This window comes from Silene latifolia, chromosome 10 (assembly GCF_048544455.1).
Source record: "Silene latifolia isolate original U9 population chromosome 10, ASM4854445v1, whole genome shotgun sequence".
NCBI lineage: Eukaryota > Viridiplantae > Streptophyta > Magnoliopsida > Caryophyllales > Caryophyllaceae > Silene > Silene latifolia.
The window spans coordinates 77,897,990-77,909,395 of NC_133535.1; positions in this window are offsets into that span (position 1 = coordinate 77,897,990).

The window sequence follows — 11,406 nt, forward strand, 5'->3', positions numbered from 1 at the left end:
TCGCCAGGTGGCTCGCGCCTCAATCAGGCATCCCTTACTCTTTCAGCGAATTTTGGGCTTTCCCCAATTTCCACATAACAAAAATCGTATTTTCATTGTCGATATTAAAGGTCGTCATTTTATCAAAAACAAAAACAAATAGTGAAAATTTAAATTCGCTATTTTCGAAAATTTCAAGCAAGCGGCGATCAAAACCGCCAATTTCAAAAATAATGGTGAAATCGAAATTCACTATTTTCCTTCAAAAATTTCAAAAATAATAGTGAATATTCAAAATTCGTTATTTCTTCAAATTTTCAAGCAACGGCAATTAAAACCGTCATTTTCAAAATAATAGCTGGAAATTGAATTCCACTATTTTTGCCACACATGTCAACGGCGGCACATAAACCGTCACTTCAATCAATAGTGAAGATTCCAAATTCACTATTTCTTTCAAATATCAACGACGGCACATAAACCGTCACTTCAATCAATAGTGAAGATTCCAAATTCACTATTTCCATCAAATGTCAACGGCGGCACGTAAACCGTCACTTTGAAATGGCAGATTTAAAATTTGCTATTTCCTTCAGAATTCAAACGGACGGCGATCGAAACCGCCACTTTAAATTCAAAGAAGAACAACGAGTAGCGAATATCCCAAATTCATTATTCCTTCAAATACAAGCAGAGGGCTTCCCCGCGGAACCCGCTCATTTCAAAAACAATGATAGTGAAAATTCAAAGTCACTGTAATACTCCGTATTTATGAGTCTTTGGGTACTCTATCGAGTAGGCCTTACTCTGTCGAGTAAGGGTGAGTTGCGTTTTAAAATAGTTTCTGACCTGTTGGGTACTCGATCGAGTAACTAGGATACTCGATCGAGTAAGGGGGCACTCGATCGAGTACTTTAGCTACTCGACCGAGTAGCCGGTTTACGGGGAGTTTTTTCTCGGGTTTTGTTAATTATGCAATTAAGATATATAACCTTTTTCGTCACCATTCTAAACACTTTTGCAAAACCTAATTTACTGTCAAAGAGAGAAAGCAAGTACGTTCATCATCTTAATCGCATTGTTAGCAAATCCCGGAGTTTGGAAGGTCGGTTTTCATCGTTGGTTATACCGTTGAGATCCTTGCGTCGAGGGTAAGATCTATGTACCCTTTTATTATTGTCTTTCCTTTAAGTTGGTTAAACCCTAATCTAGGGATTTGGGGGTTTTTGAGTAGTTTTTGATTTGGTAGCATTTGTATGTTGTATGATAGGAGGAGGTTTTGTAGAAGAAGCTTTTTGATACAGCTGTAGAGACCGTCTGATAGTTGTGCTTTCCAGGTAGGATTTCCTACTCGGTATTAGTCCCATAATGGGATGATTGTTGATGTGTTGTGGTTGATTGAATAATATAGTAATTGTATTGTGACGGTTTGTTGATTGTGATTGTTTGTCTCTGGTTCTCGAGGCGTGTCCTCGGTACCGAGTGGGGGGTCACTTGCGGGAGTGGCTTCACGCCCTAGTTTTGCCCTTCGTGGAACCCGCCACGGAAGGGGATGTGCACATTAATGGACAGGTTATCGCTCATTATGAGGAGCGGGGATTTGGTGGGTACGGCTGCGGTCCCCCATCGGCGGTGGTCCAAAGGACGGTCGGTGATTGAGATTGTTGGGATTGGTGTGATTGTGTGTGTGTGACGTTAAGTCGTCTGCTTATCTTATTGTTGATATATTGAGTTGTGTGATTAGTACTGACCCGGTTGTTGTTTTGTAAAACCTGCGGTGATCCATTCGGGGATGGTGAGCGAATGAATGAGCGAGTTTGAGTCGAGTACTGGGATAGCTGGGATGTGCCACCGTCTGACGATAGAAGTCTTCCGATGTAGTCTTTTAGTTTTATGACATTTCAGTATTTCAGTAGACAGTTGGTTTTAAGAACTTGTACCCGTATTTTGGGATTTGGTTTCAGTTGTACTTTTCACTAAAGTTATATCATTTAAGTTGTTTCGTTATTGTCTTATGAATATCATGTCTCGGGTAACCGAGATGGTAGCATCCTTATACCTGAGTGGTCCTGATAAGGCACTTGGAGTATGGGGGTGTTACAAATGGTATCAGATCGACGATCCTGAAACCTGTAGCCAATGAATTTAATGAATATAGGGAGTCAATTAAAATGAACCCGGGGTAAAGGTTGTAGGAGCTAATGCAAAGGCTTGGGAGACGTCCTAAAGTCGCGAACTCGCCCTACAATTTTGAACCAGTCACCATGGGATATGAGTCGGGATCGCTATGTGTTTATCTTGTGAACTGTGTACCTATATGGCGATGTGTGGCATGAATCGGTGGATGTACGTATGTGGAGAATGGGGAATGTGTAGAAAAGATGGTGATGATGTGATTTCGTAAGCTATTGATTGAAAGCATGATAGTTGGTTTACAATGTTGTTTTGAATTATATGAAAAGTATATGAGAATGATGAATGATGTGGTAGAAAAAGGAAATAGTTCATATGTGATAATATGTGATGACAGATGATGTTGCAGGATGGATGATTCATAATGTGGCATAATAATAACATGTGCATAGGAATGTTGTGTCGTATACGTATATTTGGTTTGCATAAGGTTGCATGATAAGTTTATGTACTTGTCCACTATTGTTCATGTGTATATGTGGTAAGAAGTGTGTAGCTGTAATGAATGAATTGGTTGGAAGAGATTAAGTAAGTAATTGCATAAAAATATGAAATTCATGTGTGGAACATGTTTATGTGGGTAGTAGATTTTAATAATATGGCAATGTTTGTAACATGTGAATAGGGGATTTTATGTTGTATATTATGTTATTGTGTACGTAAAGTTATAAAATAAAAGCATGTGGTAAATCGTGATTGACAAGTTAAATAATCTATGTGCATGATTAATGTTGTTGCTTGGCTTTTGAAAATAGTAACATATGATTATGAATACTGGTTTTATGAGTTTTGGACTGGTTTTGTTTGCTTGGTTGTTGTTTAAGTTGTTTGGAAGTAGAATCAAGTAGTTCTGTTTTTTTTTCGATTATAAAGAGGTTGTCTTTAAACTGTTATAACTTGAGATGCATAAATGATTTTGATGTGATTCCAATTGGAGGTGATAGCTTGTCCTTTTACGATTCTAACGATAGGTCACACGCCCAAAACGACCAAGTAATGAGTGAGTTATGACTGTTTTACGAAAACTGGATAGTGCTGTGAATTGTGGTACTCGATCGAGTAGCCTTGGTACTCGATCGAGTAAGGGGGAACTCGATCGAGTACATTAGTTACTCGATCGAGTAGCCCTGGTGATTTGTTTTACATGCTTCTGATCTTCACCTACCCGATCGAGTAAGTCCCTTACTCGATCGAGTGGCCGGTACTCGATCTAGTGACCCCTGTTTTGCGTCATATGCTTATCTTTTGACATTCATTGCATATTATGTTTAATTCAAAGTTGTTATTTTACTTCTTTATGCATTGTTTTACATGTAAGTTGGTCTTGATACTTAAGTTACCCAATCTTATGGGGTGGTGAGTGGCACCTTATGGTGAGTATGAGTTTGGTGGGAGGAGATGAGCTATATGTGGTTGTGCTGAGAAGTGGAAAAAGAAAAAGAATATGGATGAGCTGATTGAGGCATGGTGCAAGTTTTGGTGAGACGTGGTGAGTGATTTATTCGCGAAATTGAGTGATGTAAATGAAGGAAATGTAGATTCATATACATATTTAACATACTCATATATGTCTAATTAATTTGTCATAAAATTAAAACGGATTTTATGCATGCAAACATTAATAAAAGAGAAGAGAAATAATGTCCTTACATTCAATATTTCGGCTATATTGGGCACAAGAGAGATCACCTTTCTCTTCTTGTTCTTGAGCTATTCCAATGGATGAACAAGATCTAAGAATAAGATCTCTCCCCAAGCTTTATACCCAAGGCTTTCACTTAATCTAATTAATATTATAAGTACTAGTATAATATTAATCTTAGTAGAAAATTGAACCAAAACTCTTTAAATCACATAATAGTTTCGGTTTTAAGAGAGAAGAAGAGAGGATTTTTCTTCTCACTAGAACTTGTATTTTGGATGAGTAGTTAGAATGAATAATACACACATTACATTATGGTGTATCTCAAAAATAAGAAGAAAAACCAAGTGGTTTTTCTTCTCTAAAAATCCGGCCAAGAGGAGGTGGAAAGGAGCCAATGCATGGGCTCATTTGTCTTCACAATGCACTATAGGCATGTAAGGCTACTAAAGCAAAACAATCATTATGTTTAGCTACTAATTAAACAATTAATTAGCTTAAACCTCTTCTTTATTTCGGTCCATATGATAATATGGAATCCATATTATTTTGTCAATTGTCAATATGTAACATGTCACATGTAACATAATTTGTAATGTATTTTTAACATATTAAAAATCAACGTATTAATAAAAATACGTCACATACAAAAATTGATTTAGTAATTCCATAATTACTTGTGCCGAAATAAATTTATAAATCACAACTGATTGTATTTATAACAATTCATTCAATTTAATTGTTACATTAAACAATTTATTTCATCCGAGTAATTATACAATTTAATTACTCGCATCGTATCTCATTTAATCACATTTCAATTTGATACGTAAATTATACTTCCAAAATCGTCCGTCAATTTTCAAGTAATTTAATTAACTCGCAACGTTATACGATTAATTAAATAATCAATTAAGAGTATTGCCCTTTAGGTATGACCTAGGGGGTCAACTGATCACCACCGTCACACGACAGTAATGTCAAACTCTAGTCAGCCAATCATTACCGATATATGTTGACTAGTTGACAGTAACAATATTACTTCCCAATTGTATTCTTAAAATGAGATTTAATAATGATATTTAAATCATGTAATCGCACTATTGTTGAGGACACATTTCCCAACAATCTCCCACTTGTCCTCGACAAGTGTGCGTTACCAATTCTCTTGTCCTATTACTATCTCCCACTCAATGCAAGGTGTCTTTCAGGTCGTACTTGCAAGTGATCATATCGAGAGTGGTTTCCTCGATCTGGAGAATAACTGATTGACCGGACTTTATCTATCATAGATACTTTCCGAGCGTGGCCACGCATTTCCAGTTCATTACTCCTCGAGTGGCCCTGAGATATTGTTTTAACCCTGACAAGGGGATGGACAATTCCTATCGCACTCATTCCCTTCGACTAGCCACAGCCATCATAACCCAAAATATGCCCATTTGACCCCATTTACGAAGGTCGTAGTAACACAAATCAAAGTTAATCTGAAACTGAGCCATCTTAGGTGAATAGTCTTTAGTCAAAAGAATCGACTCATTAGAATACTATAGCAGCTCTCGCCACGACCAGGCTATATAAATTTGCCAGAACTCTATAAGCGGTCATTAGGCCCGACAAAAAGTTCCTAACAGTCTGCCTATGTGATCGACTAGTCATCTCACATGACTCTATGGCATTTGAACTTGCCATCAATCGCATCACACTCTAGTCACTTCGAGACGTCACCTCATACAAGTGACTATGGGCGAATACAATGTTAATCCGTGTTCACTTTAACGGGGTTCAATTGTCTCTACAACCCGTTTGGATGTAACAAAGTATAATAAAAGAGTTTTAAAGTAAAACTCGAACGACAAATGCGATTATCACATATGAATAGTCAATGCCTGATTACTATTTCATATTCTATAATCTAATTTGATCTTGTACGTAGTTGTCCATTTCAATTCAATTGAAATGACATGATTCATCATGTTTAGCCTTTGAGAAGGCTTTGGTTAGTAGGTTTTATCAATTTCTTGTACCTTACTCAACCTTACTACATACTCGTTTTCCTGTGTAATGTATACATTTGCATCACAAAACTTTCTGAGTACGTGTCGAGATCCAATCAAGACATAGGCCCTCTTAGCCTAAGAATAGCTCCCACTTGTTTTCACAAAGTGTGCGGGACTCATCCTCTTGCACATCTCATGATTGCAAGTGTACTCAATTTCCGTTATAAATATCTCTCATTGTTCTTTATTGCCTAGAACGATTCTAGAAAATCTACTTCTTAATTATCATAGCCACAATGGTATCTTAACCATCCTAATGTGTTTTGATTATGGTTTTGTCGGAAACCATGCGCAATCTCAATTGTCAATTGTCGCTTGTGTAACACCCTTACACAAAATTGCATCAAAAACACTTTGCTTTACTTCCTTAATGCTTCTGCAAGCACTTAAGGGTAATCTTTATAGCTTACTTGGTAAAGATTACTTAAATTCGATTTTGAAAACAATTCATCATACTCAAAGCATATGAAGTGTTATACATCATTTCTTTTTTAATTGATTCGGCAAAATGAAGCAAGTGAAATCAATCAAATATGTTCAATTTATTTGAACTAGTCATGAATCTTATCAACATAAGACTTCTTACTGACTCTAATATCATGTGGATTTATCTTCACAAATCCGGATATTCAAGATGTATTATAATACTCCAAAAGTCTTAAATCATTCTCAATGATCAATATGTCATCCACATATCGGACTAATTAAAATTTCCGTAACTCCCACTAAACTCCATGTATAAACACAACTTCTCGACTTATCGAGAAATGTTTTATCACATGATCAAAATGTTGATTCCAACTCATTGATGTCCTACTTAAGATCCTCTCTTAAGTTTCACATTATCTTAGGATTGCAAGAATCTATAAAACTCAAGACATGTATTGAATACATTCCTTCTATTTAAGAAGTGGGTTTTAGATTCACTCGCTATGTATCTCATAATAATGAAACACAATCCCTAAGAAGATCCTAATAGACTTAAGCATTTCAACTAGTGCAAAACCCTTTGCAACCAATCTTACTTTGAAATATCTCTTTATTAGTGCAAAACCCTTTGTCACTAATCAAGCCTTTTATTTTGGATTCTCATGGCTCTAAGCCTTGTATTGAGTTGTGACTTAAACACTCTTATGTAAGTCATATGTTCATTACTTTCTAGAAGTAATCAACTTGAATCAAACAATTTCTTTTGTAAGTTATAAGCTCTTTACTTTCTTAAAAGTAGCATGAATTCATCATTTTTAACAAGTGACGAATTTAACCTCCTAGGTTTTGAAGAAACAACGTCTTACACAAAACGTCTCATGTAGCCAAGAAAGACCAGTTTCTTGCGACATAACATTCTTTGTGGCATTCTTTGTGGCTCTTGAATAATTTCTCCCACTCTGTCTTCTAGAAATAAACCTGTATTTTAGAAGACAGCTTCATGAGCCGCAAACCCGTCGTGCTCGTGATAATTGCAAGGGAAAAATGAGCATTTGTTTCTTGTAAAAAACTTACAACCATGGTACCCTTACCATTTCATATCTCATATGATTCGATTTAGTGGAAAAATAATTTAGACAAAAATGATAAAATCCCCAAAAGGATCAAGTAACTCAAAGTAACTCGATCGAAGTCCAAACCATATCGAATAGCGTTTGATTTCTTATGCATCCACACATTATTTTATAATGCGTGCTAAGAGAGATTAACTTGTGATACTATATCACATTTCCTTTGGCTTACATCAAAGTCTTCACTTTGATAATCCCATCACGACTAAATCGTGATTCCTTGAACTCTTGAACTTCTTCAAAGATTTCTCTATTTACCTTATTAAGTGAACATACTAGCGTCAACTTAAATCTTTGGTAAAAGAAAATGATCAACCTATTTTGGATCGATGATTTACAACCTCGATCTCCTTTTCAACCAAAAGGCACGAAACATCTTGCTTTGAATACAAGATACGCATATACCATTAACAATCTAATGGTTTCAAGAGTACTCGATAACTCTTTGCGTTCATCATTCCAAAATTTAAGGTTTAATCTTGGGTTACCAATTTGAGTCTTGTATCATCTTCATGATATATCATTCTAGTTTGGTTTAGAATATAATCACCTTGATAATGGGCTAGCCATACATCAAATCGTGGTGTATAGGGTCACAAGAAGTGAAAACCTCTTTTGTATCTTAACAAGTTTATATCCTTATTTAGAGTTTATGCACTTAATAGTCATAATTAAGTACAACTTTAAATCCAAAAACTAGATTGAGTACACAATTACTCTATCTCTCGACATTATTGTTGCTAGTCGTCATATTCTAATCATCCTATGTATCAAGTACAATGATGAAAACCTCCACTGGTTTCTAATATTGACGAAGTGGTACTAGCAAAATTTTATGTTTAATCAAATAAACATTTAAAGAAGAAGGTCCCATTAGATGTCCCACAACTAACTTGTTGATTCTTCAATAATTTGGGGTAGTTTCCTTTCTTGTGTCCAACATTTAAGACAATGGAAACTTTATTGGTCGGGATTGATAGGTTTAGTATCGTCATTCCTCAATGACTTTACCTATAACATTACCTTGTATCAATTCCATTATAATCTTTACTTCTTGAACCTCGTCCTCATCTTAACGGTTTAAGAGAATGCTCCCACTCATTTCAATGAGTCTTTGCTTTGAGAAGCAAAATTGAATTCATGAAGATTACTCTTCATTTGTTCGTTTTAGTCTTAAAAACTTTCATTGAAGTGGTTGCGTTATTTTGGTCAATTACGAATTCAGAAAATCTAATTACCAAAACAATTTATCGCTTCGATGTACTTAATGCATTTAAGTACATGAAAAACAATCCATTGCAAGTAGATGTGTTAGTCAAGAATCAAAAACCTGTTTGATAATGAATAACTTTAATCTATACTCTTTACAAGAGATCCTTAGCAATGGTTCATTTGAGGTTTTAGAAGCAAACTCATATTTGTCTTTAGTTACGATATTTTAATGGAGATTTGAATCAAAAACGAAATGATATCGTATATGAATTGTGGTAAAGAAATAGAACAATATGATAACGGAATAGTGGAAAACAAAACATTTATCGTTATATTAATACTTGTAAATAACAAGTAAAGCATTTACATAGTGACCTCTACCCAACTATGATAAATGATTCCAAGATCCAAATTCATATCAACTTGGGCACGGTAGGGCCGATTCATCCCTTATCAATATAACTCGGTGGATTAACGCTTTAATCGATTCTACTTTTAGAACTCTTGGTCGATAAAATTACATTAACTTTTATCTTTAGCCCAAAACACATTCGACAAGGGCACGGTAGGGCCGATACATCCCTTATCAAAAACTTTTGTTGAGTTCAATCCAAATTTCGAATAAATGTGTCCATGATCCAAATCCATATCAACTTGGGCACGGTAGGGCCGATACATCCCTTATCAACATGAATTCGGTGGATTAACATTCATCACCCACTTCCCCTACGTAACAAGGTTTGTACCCCGGTAGGGCCGAGCGCACTCCCTCGCGAAATAGGTTTTCATGGTTTCTACTATTTGGTAAGGCTATGTCTCAATTGATTGTTTTAGCGAGAGGTCATGTCAATTTATTATCTATCACGTTTTAAGTGAACTAAAGCGGTGAACTACGATAATTCGAATTGACACGGTCGATAAACTCGATAAAATGACAATGCATGTTTAGTTATGGCGATTTAGCGATGCATGTGACATAAAATAAAATGCAAGCATAAAATAAATAAATCCTAGTATGGCCTTTCCTAAAATAGAAAAACTCTTAATCTATTACATATTCGGAAACCAACTCCATTGGTCCCTTGAACTTCGGTTGTGGCACGCATCTCGAGGTAACACCGTCTTTATGTATCGCCATTCTTGAAGAAATCCGTCTTTGGGAACTCCGGAATGAATAAAATTACATAATAATTTACATAAATCCTATTATACATTTGTAACTAAAATAAAATAAATCTATTAAAATTACAAAACGGTGATACGAGATCACAATAAAAATTACAACCGAATCGATATTCCCATACATTTCGGGAAATACCAATTAAAATCTAAGGCCATACTAAGTAAAAATTACATAATTCAAAATTACATAAATTAAAATTATGACAATCATAAAGGAAAAATGCAGCATTATAATATGTTTGAACATGCTCAATTTTTATGCTAAATCGCCTTTTAATTAGCCAATATCGTATATTACTCGGTTTTTACGGATTTGCGTGATTTCAACATTTTATAATCACAAAAATGCATAAACTCATATTTATGCATAAGTTAATTACCCTAACCTCTTAGGACTCAAAATGTAGTCTCCACTAGTAATTTGACCATAATTAACTTTTATTTACAAAATTGTTCATAAAAGGGTCAAAAATACAAAATTAAGCTATTAAACTTCAAATAAATCAAAAATTCCAAATAAATTCAAAATTTGAAATTTAAATTCATGAACATTCTGGAAAAATTCCATGACACTCATAATGTTCAAAATCTTAGGTTAAAAATTTCGAAAATTTTCCGGAAAAACAATGTTGCGGTTTATCGATATTTAATAAAATAATCATAAAAACATGGAAAAATTATTTTCACTAACTTTTCAATTTTAGATCTGAAAAAGTGACTAAAATGCAACATTAGACGTTTTTCCTAAGTCATAGAATATATTTTATTAATTTTCACTAATAATGTCACTATTTATGTCATTTTTCTTCAAAAATTCATAAATCATGCTAAAAGACTTCTTTATAGCCAATTATTTTACACACATCTTGTAAAATTGCATGTGACAACATATAAATTTTCTATGACCAGATTCGAAATTTAACTCATATTAACCTATTTTTCTCTTAAATCCATATTTAATAATGAAAAATTCATTTTTCGAGCATAACAAATGCAAAAATTATGAAAAATTACAGGTTATCTCAAAATAATATATGTAACAACATATCCAAAAACCAAGTGAAAATTCGAAGTATAGCTAATTTTCGACCAAAAATGACATTTTAACTCATAAAATCACATTTAAATGTCATTATTATTAAATATGAACAATAAAAATCCGAAAAATTAACCAAAATATCCTAAAACATTTTAGGACCAGAAATATTAACATGCATGTAATTATTTCGTGATATATCATAATAACACAAATTTTACAAGTTTTATTTGTTATTCATATAACTCGGAAAAACTTTTAACCAATTTGCATGCAAACAACCGTGGCTCTGATACCGATTGAAGGAAATGTAGATTCATATACATATTTAACATACTCATATATGTCTAATTAATTTGTCATAAAATTAAAACGGATTTTATGCATGCAAACATTAATAAAAGAGAAGAGAAATAATGTCCTTACATTCAATATTTCGGCTATATTGGGCACAAGAGAGATCACCTTTCTCTTCTTGTTCTTGAGCTATTCCAATGGATGAACAAGATCTAAGAATAAGATCTCTCCCCAAGCTTTATACCC